We start from the raw sequence: 13,081 nt of genomic DNA, 5'->3' as shown, positions 1-13,081 counted from the left end.
CTTTTTTCCTAAGCTTGCATACTGTGTACATTTCCGCCTCTTTCAAATGGCTTTAATGATGCAGCCCACTCTCTTTCCTTCGTGGCTACTCTATTATTTTGGACCAGGTGCTGGGCAAGCAATGGATAAAAGCAGATATGCTTTCTGTTCCTATGAAGTATAAAATTCTAGTAAGAGAGATAGGCATTAAATCTGGGGATTGTGTAACAAGTGTAACATTTAGTAGTTCTGGGGGTAGGTACATGGGTGCTTGTTATATTTTTGAATGCATAATAATGAGTTAACATTTATAAAGTACCTATTCTGTGCTAGACACTGTGTTAAATGTTTTACATGTGTTAACCAATTTGATCCTCACAATATTTTATGATCCTATGAGATAGGTAGTTATTATGTTCATTTCCAGGTGAAGATATTCAGACTTAAAAAGATTAAATAATTTCCCCAGGTGTACATGACTTGGAACAAAGGCAGGCCTTAAATTTATAGTTGGGAGAAGAACATCTCTCCCTTCTCTCTACCCCCCTTTGCCCCCACTGCTTTCCAAGGACAAACTAATCAGAATTGGAACAAAGTTTAAGTTATAGCTGGTTAGTACCTTGGATAGCTCCCAGGGCACAGTTCCCAGATGAAGTTCAAGGCCTCATTGGGTCTTTTATTCTCAGAGCTTCCCAGCTATCTGGTGGAGTTTGCCTTTTACCTGTCCCCCTTCGATGAGTTTCTGAATATTAAAGAGGCTCAGCCAACTTCATTTAGTAACTCATTCATCAACACTTATTTAAGAAAATGTTATAATGGAAGGGTGGAAGGGGTATATATGGAGGCAAATATGCCAGTATAATGTCTGTGATGAGGGTGATTTCTCCTCATTTTCCTCCAATACCCCTCACCCTCCAGTACACACGTCACCCATTAGAAGAGAAAGGCAGAGCACTTTAGCTAGTAAGGTATTATACAGAGATTCAATGACCCCAGGAGCTCTGGCAGACTTGTAATAACACATTTTGAACAGTTAATCAGGAGTTTAACCAACAAGGATTAAAAGTAGAAATTTAAAGTAATTTAACAACATGGGGTATAATTGGTTTCTTTTGTGCTTTGCTCAGTTCAGCCAAAGATATCATGCAATCATACATTTGCTCTAAAATACATTTTGCTTTTCTTCACAGAACTTCAGTGAACAATCTAGCCATATATATATAGTTTATTTATAAACATACCTGATTCTGACCTTCTGATGACGTATAGAAAAAAACATCATTTCATTGCTTTATCCATGAGCAGGAATAATGAGAGAAAAATGCCTGATTCATCTTTTTTATTTTTCTGGGGGAAAAAATGCTGCCACTTTTTCTTTTCGTATGCACATAATAGTTGTTCTGCCTCAAAATTTCCCATTAACTGATTAGGTTTCTGTATATTTGTTCTTTCCAAACCCCAAAAGAAGAGAGGATTACCAAAGAATATAACAAATTAAAAATAACGTGTGGACTTCAGACTCTCCCTTCTTTGATGTCACTGTTAAACCAGATGTGTGCTATGCATCAGAAGTTTTATTCTGTTCTATAATCCTATTGGCAAACTCTTGTATCTGTTCCTTATCATATTCTGGAAGGAATTCCATGAAGCAACTTTGAAACAGTGGGAAAAACAACAAAAACAGATCAAGAATCTCATGAAACAGCATTTCAAAGAAAAAATAAAAATAAAATCCCCCATATTTTGAGTAGTCTAAAGTATCTTGATTTCAGTTTGGAATCTTTGCTACAATTGGGCAATAGTACTAATAAAACCAGTCTGCTCTACTTCATTTGATCCTTGCAAGAGAGAGGAAATTATTGGTCTAATTTACATATGTGTTAACTGATGCTTACAGAATATAAATTCACTCAAAGCAGGTGAGGTTAAGTATTCTGACTTCCTTTCTGAGCTATTTCTACTTCACTAATATGCTTTATCTATAATAAAACGAAATTATTTTTTAACATGAAGTAGAATATCATGAATTAAATGATGAGGCAAAAACAATAACCAAACCAAAAATCAGCATTAAATATTCAAGTGTCTGTGGTTGATTGAATTATATGATCCTAAAAATGTTCAGAGCTTAATATCATGTGCCACCTACTGTAAAACTAAATTTTAAAATTTAGCCTAATGTAGAGAAATAGCCTTATTGAATTATAGAAAAAAGAAAGACATGTTACATTTATATTAACATGAGCTACATTAAAAACATATTATTGATTAAAAGATATATTTCCATCATAAACACTGAGAATTTATAATCAATTGTTATTAAATAAATAGACATTTCTAATATCCCTGAGTGCCAGATGTTCTTTTAAAAAGGTTAAACAGGGCTTCCCTGGTGGTGCAGTGGTTGAGAATCCGCCTGCCAATGCAGGAGACACGGGTTCGAGCCCTGGCCTGGGAAGATCCCACATGCCGTGGAGCAGCTGGGCCCGTGAGCCACAACTGCTGAGCCTGAGCGTCTGGAGCCTGTGCTCCGCAACGAGAGAGGCCGTGATGGTGAGAGGCCCGCGCACCGCGATGAAGAGTGGCCCCCGCTCGCCGCAACTAGAGAAAAGCCCTCGCACAGAAACGAAGACCCAACACAACCAAAAAAAAATCAATATAAATAAATTTATTAAAAAAAAAAAGGTTAAACAGAGTCTTTAGAGTGTCTTATACCATTACTCATTTGTTTTAACATAACTATCCACGTAAATAGTGCAAAAGTGTTCGTATCTGTGAGATCATAAAGCCTAACTTAGGGTATAAAAGTTGGAGAAGTTCCCAAGATCAAGAGCAGAAGACCCTGAGTTCACCTCCTCTCATGGCACACCAAAATTACAACTATTTATAGAACAACTATTGATGATAAAGACCAAAACCTACCGTAAAAGGTCTTCTACAGCTAAAGATATAAAGAAGGAAACAAAATGAGACAGGTAGGATGGGGAGAGTAGCAGTATAGTCAAGACCCATACCCCTGGGTAGGACCCACAAACAGGAGAATAATTATAAAGGCAGAGTTTCTCCCCAAGGAGCAAGGGTTCTGAGCTCACATTGGGCTCCCCAGCCTGGGAGTCCTGCACCTAGAAGATGAGCCCCCAGAACATGTGGCTTTGAAGACCAGCAGGGTTTGCTTTTGTGGGAGCTAGGGGCCTGTGGGAAATGGAGACTCTACTCTTAAAGAGCTCACACAAAATCCTACAAGATCCCAGACCCAGGGCAGAAGCAATAATTTGAAAGGATCCTGGGTCAGACATACCTCCTGATCTTGGAGATCTCCCGGAAAGGCAGGAGACAACTGGAGCTCACCCTGGGGACATAGATACTGCTGGAAGCCACTTTTGGGAGCTTGATCTACCATGTGGACACTGGAGTTAGCAAGTGCTTCTTTGGAGTCCTCCCTCTAGCTTGTTAACCTTGGGACGCAACCCTGCCCCCACTCACCAGCCTGCCAGAACCAGTACTGGGACACCACAGGCCAAGCAAATAGCTGGGTGGGCACATAGTCCCACCCACAAGGAGACAGGCTGCATTAAAACCCTTGAGCCCACAGTTGCCCCTGGACATGGCCATACCAAGCAGAGGGCCCAGGAACTGACACCACATGCCAGTGTGCAGGCACTAGACCTGGGAGTCCCAGAGGCTTGCAGCCAGAGACACTGGGACCCAGATCTGTCAACCAGTGGGAAGGCACCAGACACAGGAAAACTGCAGCCCCACAGCCTGCTATGGCAGGACCCAGCCCACTGGCCAGCAGGCAAGAACCAGCCCTGGGACTGGCTAGGCTCCCACCCCATCTGCCAGCTGGCCAACACAAGCTTTGGGATACCCTGGGCCCTGAAGCCAGACTCTAGGACATGGCTTTGCTGCCAGTGGGCCAGCACTAACCCCAGGACTTGGCTTCATCCATTAGTGGGCAGGCACCAGCCCTGGGATCTCCTGGACCCTTACTCCACCCACCAGTGACACAGCACAAGCCCTGGGGCTCCTTGGAGCCCTGAAGCCAGTCACCTTGTGACACGGCCCCACCAATCAGTAACTGGCAGTCTCTGTACAAGGCCAGGCCTGGCAACCAAACAGATCAAGAGCCTGCCATGCCTACCATGCTGCCCACAATAGTCAGCCTGCCACAGTAGAAAGACCTTTGCAGCCCACAGAGGGGACACCCCAAGAGCACATAGCTCTGGTGACCAGAGGGGAGTGTGCTGCTGTGATGCATAGGATGAGTCCTATAAAAGGCCACTTCTCCAAGGTCAGGAAACAAAAGCAACTCACTAGATACACAGAAATGAAAGCAGCAAGTTAGAAAAAAATGGTGACAGAGGAACATGTTCAAAATGAAGGAACAAGATAAAACCCCCCAGAAGAACTAAGTGAAGTAGAGATAGGCAATCTACCTGAGAAAGAGTTCAAGGTAATGATGATAAAGATGATCAAAGAACTCAGAGGAAGAAAGGATAAACAGAGTGAGAAGTTAAAAGTGTTCCACCACGCCCCTCCCCACGCCCCTGGAGGCTCAGCTGGCTCAGTCACTGGTCATTGCTGGCTCTGCGATCTCTCGGAGGCTGGTTGCAGCTCCTTCCTCTGCATCTGGCACCAGCATCTCCAGCCCATCCTAGAAGTTAAAAGTTTTTAACAAAGAGTAAGAAAACATTAAAACATTAAGAACAACCAAGCAGAGATGAAGAATGCAGTAACTGAAGTGAAAAGTACACTAGACAGAATCAACAGTAGATTCATTGACACAGAGGAACAGATCAGCAAGCTGGAAGACAGTGGAAATCACTGAAACTGAACAGAAAAGAGGATGAAAAGAAATGACAGTTTGAGAGACCTCTGAGACAACATCAAGCATATTAATATTTGCATTATAGGGATCCCAGAAGGAGAAGAGAGAACAAGAGGCAAAGAACATATTTGAAGACATAATAGCTGAAAACTTTCCTAACCTGGGAAAGGAAACAGACATCCAAGTACAGGAAGCACAGAGTCTCTAACAGGATCAACCCAAAGAGGACTGCACCAAGACACATTGTAATTAAAATGTCAAAAATCAAAGATTAAGAGAGAATAATAAAGGCAGCAACAGAAGAGCAACAAGTTACATAATACAATGGAACTCCCATAAGGCTATCAACTGACTTTTCAGCAAAAACTCTGCAGGCCAAAAAGGAATGATATATTTAAACTGATGAAAGGAAAAAACCTAAAACCACAAATATTCTACTCGGCAAAGCTCTCATTAGGATTTGATGGGGAGGTCAAACATTTTGCAGACAAGCAAAAGCTAAAAGAGTTAGGCACCACCAAAACAGCTTTACAAAAAATGTTAAAGGGACTTCTCTAAGTGAAAAATAAAAGGCTACAATTAGAAACAAGAAAATTATGAAAGGAAAAAGTTCATTGGTAAAGGCAAACATACAGTAAAGGTAGGGAATCAACTATGTACAAAGCTAGTGGCAAGTTTAAAAGACAAAAGTAGTAAAATCATCTATATCCACAGTAAGCAGTTAAGGGATACACACAAAAAAATAGATGTAAATCATTATGTCAAAAATAGTAATCGTGAGGAGAGGAGAATAAAAATGCAGAGTTGTTAAAATGTGTTTGAAATTAAGAGATCAGCAACTTAAAATAATAATAATCGTATATGTATGACCTAATTCAATTTAAAAGCTTTTGCACAGCCAAGGAAACCATCAACAAAATGAAAAGAAGAAAGGATAAACAGAGTGAGAAGTTAAAAGTGTTCCACCACCCCCACCCCCCGCCCCTAGTGGCTCAGCTGGCTCAGTCACTGGTCATTGCTGGCTCTGCGATCTCTCGGAGGTTGGTTGCAGCTCCTTCCTCTGCATCTGGTGCCAGCAGATGTTCCCAAACTGAATGGGGAAAAAATATCTGCAAATTATATGATGGATAAGGCGTTTTCAAAATATACTCATACAACTCAATATAAAAAAAAAACCCCAGTCCAATTAAAAAATGGACAGAAGACCTGAATAGATATTTTTGCAGAGAAGATAGCTGACACACACCTGAAAATATGCTCAATATCGTTAATTATTAGAGAAACGCAAATCAAAACAACGATGAGATATAATCTCACACCTTTCAGAACAGCTATCATCAAAATGACCACAAGTAAGAAATGTTGGCGATAATGTGGAGAAAAAGGAACCCTTGTACACTGGTGGTGGGAATGCAGATTGGTACAGCCACTGTGGAAAACAGTATAGAGGTTTCTCAAAAAACTAAAAATAGAACAACCATATGAACCAGCAATTCCACCCCTGGGCATATATGGGAAGAAAAGTAAAACACTAATTCAAAAAGATACATGTACCCCAATGTTCATAGCAAAGTTATTTATAATAGACAATATATGGAAGCAACTTAAGTGTCCATCAATAGATGAATGGATAAAGATGTGACACACACACACACAATGGAATACTACTCATTCATAAAAAAGAATGGAAATTTTGCCATTTGCAACAACATAGATGGACCTGGAGGGTATTACGTTTAGTGACATAAGTCAGAGAAAGACAAATGGTGTATGTTATCAGTTATATGTGGGATCTAAAAAATCAAACTAGTGAGTATCACAAAAATGTAATAGACTCACAGATATAGAGAACAAACTAGTGGTTACCAGTGGTCAGAGAGCATGGGGGAGGGGAAGATAAGGATAAGGGATTTAGGGGTACAAACTACTATGTATAAAATAAATAAGCTACAAAGATACATTGTACAGCACAGGGAATATTGCTAATATTTTATAATAACTATAAATCGAGTGTAATCCATAAACATTTTGAGTCAGTACATTTTATATCTGAAACTAACATAATATTTTAATTCAACTATACTAATAAATTTTTTTAATTGTAAAATATATAAAAGCCAATGAAGCGCAACTTTATGCTACCATAGATTAAGGTTATTGCTGAAAATGATCAATACTACTCATCAAAAATGGTTATATAAAAGCAAATTAGCATCATGCATATCGATTTTAAAACTAACACAATTTTTTGCTCACTCAATTAGATTCATCATGAGCAATATTTTTTGTCAATCTGAACCTATCCAGGAGCTTTCTCCACTACAAAATAGCTGTTTTAAAATATTGTCTCCTAAATAATTTTCCATCAAATATTAAGAAATATCATATGTGTTCTGTGTTAAAAATTTTGTCAAGCCTCAAAAGCATTCAAACACTTCAGAAGAATAATTATTTAAAAAAAATTCATATAGGGAGAACTTCGAGATGGCAGGGGAGTAAGACATGATCACCTTCCACCCCATAAATACATCAAAAATACATTTACATGTGGAACAACTCCTACAGAACACCTACTGAATGCTGGCAGAAGACCTCAGACTTCCCAAAAGGCAAGGAAATCCCCACATACCTGGGTAGGGCAAAAGAAAAAAGAAAAAACAGAGACAAAAGAATAGGGATGGGACACACACCTCTGGGAGGGAGCTGTGAAGGAGGAAAAGTCTCCACACACTAGGAAGCCCCTTCACTGGTAGAGACAGGGGGTGGGTGGGGAGAAGCTTCAGAGCCACGGAGGACAGCACAGCAACAGGGGTGCAGAGGGCAAAGCAGAGAGATTCCCACACAGAGGATCGGTGCCAATCAGCACTCACCAGCCTTAGAGGCTTGTCTGCTCACCCATCGGGGCAGGTGGGGGCTGGGAGCTGAGGTTCAGCCTTCAGAGGTCACATCCCAGGGAGAGGACTGGGGTTGGCAGCGTGAACAAGCATGAGAGGAGCTAGTGCACCACAGCTAGTTGGGAAGGAGTCCAGGAGAAAGTCTGGACCTGCCAGAGAGGAAAGAGACCTTTGTTTCGGGGTGAGCGAGGAGAGTGGATTCCTTCCCAGTGTGCCCACAGAAGGCAGAGCACCACCTAAGTGAGCTCCAGAAACGGGTGCAAGCCACGGCTATCAGCTCAGACCCCAGAGATGGGCATGAACTGCTAACGCTGCTGCCACTGCCACCAAGACTCCTGTGTGCAAGCGCAGGTCACTACCCACAACCCCCCAGGAGCCTGTGCAGCCCGCCACTGCCAGGGTCCCAAGATCCAGAGACAACTTCCCTGGGAGAACACAGAGCATGCCTCAGGCTGTTGCAACATCAAGCCGGCCTCTGCTGCACCAGGCTTGCCCCACATTCCATTTATGATGACTGTACCCCTTCCTCCCCCTGGCCTGAGTGAGCAAGAGAGCCCTAATCAGCTGCTGCTTTAAGCCCCTACTGTCTGGGCACGTAACAGACCACTGAGGGCGGCCTACATGCAGAGGCGGAGCCAAAACCAAAGCTGAACCCCAGGAGCTGTGCGAACAAAAAAGAAAAGGAAATTTCTCTGTGTAGCCTCAGAAGCAGCAGATTAAATCCCCACAATCAACTTGATAAACCCTGCATCTGAAGAATACCTGAATAGAGAATGAATGTTCCCAAAATTAAGGCGGTGGGCTTTGGGAGCAACTGTAGATTTGGGGTTTGCTTTCTGCATCTAACTTGTTTCTGGTTTTATGTTTATCTTAGTTTAGTATTCAGTGCTTATTATCATTGGTGGATTTGTTTATTGGTTTGGTTGCTCACTTCCTTATATTTTTATACGTATATATTTTTTCTTTTTCCTCTTTTTGTGAGTGTGTATGTGTATGCTTCTTTGTGTGATTTTGTCTGTATAGATTTGCTTTTACCATTTGTCCTAGGGTTCTGTCTGTTCAATTTTTTGTTTTGTTATTGTTTTTGTTTTTCTCTCCTCCTTTTCTGCTGAGTTGTGTAGCTGGCAGGGTCTTGGTGCTCCGGCTGGGTGTCAGGCCTGAGCCTCCGAGGTGGGAGAGCTGAGTCCAGGACATTGGACCACCAGAAATCTCCCAGCCTCATGTAATATTAAGTCAATGAGAGCTCTCACCGAGATCTTCATCTCAAGACTAAGACCCAGCTCCACCCAACGGGGAGCAAGCTCCAGTGCTGGATGCCCCATGCCAAACAGCTAGCAAGACAGGAACACAACCCAACCCACTAGCAGAGAGGCTGCCTAAAGTCAGACTAAGTTTACAGACACCCCAAAACACAACCGGAGGTGACACTGCCCACCAGAAGGACAGGATACAGACCCACCCAACAGGACAGAGGCACCAGTCCCCTCCACCAGGAAACCTACACAAGCCACAGAAACAACCTCACCACTGAGGGCAGACAACAAAAATAACGGGAACTATGAACCTGCAGTCTGTGAAAAGAGACCTCAAACACAGTGAGTTAAACAAAATGGGAAAACAGAGAAATATGCAGCAGATGAAGGAGCAAGGCAAAAACCCACCAGACCAAACAAATGAAGAGGAAATAGGCAGTCTACCTGAAAAAGAATTCAGAGTAATGATAGTAAAGATGATCATAAATCTCGGAAATAGAATGATGAAAATACAAGAAATGTTTAACAAAGACCTAGAAGAACGATAGAGCAAACAAACAATGATGATCAACCAAATAAATGAAATTTAAAATTCTCTAGAAGGAATCAATAGCAGAATAACTGAGGCAGAGCAACGGAGAAGTGACCTGGAAGATAAAATAGTGGAAATAATTGCCACAGAGCAGAATAAAGAAAAAAGAATGAAAAGATTGAGGACAGTCTCAGAGACCTCTGAGACAACATTAAATGCACCAACATTCGTATTATAGGGGTCCCAGAAGAAGAAGAGAAAAAGAAAGTGTCTGAGAAAATATTTGAAGAGATCATGTTGAAAACTTCTGTAACATGGGAATCAACTCCAGGAAGCAAGGAGAGTCCCATACAGGATAAATCCAAGGAGAAACACGCCAAGACACATATTAATCAAACTAGCAAAAATTAAATACAAAGAGAAAATATTAAAAGCAGCAAGGGAAAAGCAAGAAATAACATACAGGGACTCCCCGTAAGGTTAACAGCTGATCTTTCAGCAGAAACTCTGCAAGCCAGAAGGGAATGGCAGGACATATTTAAAGGGGTGAAAGACAAAAACCTACGACCAAGATTATTCTACACAGCAAGGATCTCATTCAGATTTGACAGAGAAATTAAAACCTTAGAGATAACCAAAAGTTAAGAGAATTCAGCACCACCAAACCAGCTTTACAACAAATGCTAAAGGAATTTCTCTAGGCAGGAAACACAAGAGATGGAAAAGACCTCCAAAAACAAACCCAAAACAATTAAGAAAATGGTAATAGGAACATACATATGAATAATTACCTTAAATGTGAATGGATTAAATGCTCCAATGAAAAGACACAGGTTTGCTGAATGGATACAGAAACAAGACCCATATGCTGTCTACAGGAGACCCACTTCAGACCTAGGGACACAAACAGACTGAAAGTGAGGGGATGGAAAAAGATATTCCATGCAAACAGAAATCAAAAGAAAGCTGGAGTAGCAATACTCATATCAGATAAAATAGACTTTAAAATAAAGAATGTTACAAGAGACAAGGAAGGACACTACATAATAATCAAGGGATCAATCCAAGAAGATATATCAATTGTAAATATTTATGCACCCAACATAGGAACACCCAATACCTAAGGCAAATGCTAACAGCTCTAAAAGAGGAAATCGACAGTAACACAGTAATAGTGGGGGACTTTAAACACCTCACTTACACCAATGGACAGATCACCCCAACAGAAAATTAATAAAGAAACACATGCTTTAAATGACACAATAGACCAGATACATTTAATTGATGTTTTTAGGACATTCCATCTGAAAACAGCAGATTACACTTTCTTCTCAAGTGCACATGGAACATTCTCCAGGATAGATCACATCTTGTGTCATAAATCAAGCTTTGGTAAATTTAAGAAAATTGAAACCATATCAAGTATCTTTCCCAACAACAATGCTATGAGACTAGATATCAATTACAGGAAAAAAACTGTAAAAAATACAAACACATGAATGCTAAACAATATGCTACTAAATAACCAAGAGATCACTGAAGAAATCAAAGAGGAAATCAAAAAATACCTAGAAACAAGTGACAATGAAAACACGATGACCCAAAACCTATGGGATGCAGCAAAAGCAGTTCTAAGACGGAAGTTTATAGTAAAAGCCTACCTCAAGAAACAGGAAAAATCTCAAATAAACAACCTAATCTAACACTTAAAACAATTAGAGAAAGAAGAACAAAAGAAACCCAAAGTTAGTAGAAGGAAAGAAATCATAAAGATCAGATCAGAAATAAAAGAACAAGAAATGAAGAAAACAATAACAAAGTTCAATGAAACTAAAAGCTGGTTCTTTGAGAAGATAAACAAAATTGATAAACCATTAGCCAGACTCAAGAAAAAAATGGAGAAGGCTCATATCAACAGAATTAGAAATGAAAAAGGAGAAGTAACCACTGACACTGAAGAAATACAAAGGATCATGAGAGACTACTACAAGCAACTATATGCCAATAAAATGGGCAACCTGGAAGAAGTGTACAAATTCTTAGAAAAGTACAACCTTCTAAGACTGAACCAGCAAGAAATAGAAAATATGAACAGACCAATCACAAGCACTGAAATTGAAACTGTGATTAAAAATCTTCCAACAAACAAAAGCCCAGGACCAGATGTCTTCACAGGTGAATTCTATCAAACATTTGGAGAAGAGCTAACACCTATCCTTCTCAAGCTCTTCCGAAATATAGCAGAGGGAGGAACACTCCCAAACCCATTCTACAAGCCACCATCATCCTGATACCAAAACCAGACAAAGATGTCGCCCAAAAAGAAAACTACAGGCCAATATCACTGACGAAAATAGATGCAAAAATCTTCAACAAAATACTAGCAAACAGAATCCAACAACACATTAAAAGGATCATACACCATGATCAAGTGGGGTTTATCCCAGGAGTGCAAGGATTCTTCAATATACACAATCAATCAATGTGATACACCATATTAACAAACTGAAGGTTTAAAACCATGTGATCATCTCAGTAGATGCAGAAAAACCCTTTGACAAAATTCAACAACCAATTATGATAAAAACTCTCCAGAAAGTAGGCATAGAAGGAACCTACCTCAACATAATAAAGGCCATATATGACAAACCCACAGCCCACATCGTTCTCAATGGTGAAAAACTGAAACCATCTCCACTAAGATCAGGAACAAGATAAAGCTGCCCACTCTCACTGCTACTATTCAACATAGTTTTGAAAGTTTTAGCCACAACAGAGAAGAAAAAGAAATAAAGGAATCCAAAATGGGAAAGAAGAAGTAAAACTCTGACTATTTGCAGATGACATGATACTATACATAGATAGTCCTAAAGGTGTCAACAGAAAACTACTAGAGCTAATCAATGAATTTGGTAAAGTAGCAGGATACAAAAGTAATGCACAGAAATCTCTGGCATTCCTACACACTAACAACGAAAAATCTGAAAGAGAAATTAAGGAAACAATCCCATTTACCATTGCAACAAAAAGAATAAAATACCTTGGGATAAACCTTCCTAAGAAGACAAAATCCTGTATGCAGAAAACTATAAGACACTGATGATAGAAATTAAAGACAATACAAACAGATGGTGATATATACCATGTTCTTGGATTGGAAGAACCAACATTGTGAAAGTGGCTATAGTACCCAAAGCAATCTACAGATTCAGTGCAATCCCTATCAAGCTACCAAAGGCATTTTTCACAAAACTAGAACAAAAAATTTTACAATTTGTATGGAAACACAAAAGACCCCGAATAGCCAAAGCAATCTTGTGAAAGAAAAATGGAACTGGAGGAATCAGGTTCCCTGACTACAGGCTATACTACAAAGCTACAGTAATCAAGACAGTATGGTACTGGCACAAAAACAGAAGCAGAGATCAATGGAACAGCATAGAAAGCCCAGAGATAAACCCATGCACATATGCTCACCTTTTCTTGACAAAGGCGGCAAGAATATACAATGGAGAAAAGACAGCCTCTTCAATAAGTGGTGCTGGGAAAACTGGACAGCTACGTGTAAAAGAATGAAATTAGAACACTTCCTAAT

Source organism: Balaenoptera acutorostrata, chromosome 14, assembly GCF_949987535.1.
Source record: "Balaenoptera acutorostrata chromosome 14, mBalAcu1.1, whole genome shotgun sequence".
NCBI lineage: Eukaryota > Metazoa > Chordata > Mammalia > Artiodactyla > Balaenopteridae > Balaenoptera > Balaenoptera acutorostrata.
This window is presented reverse-complemented; position numbering follows the sequence as displayed.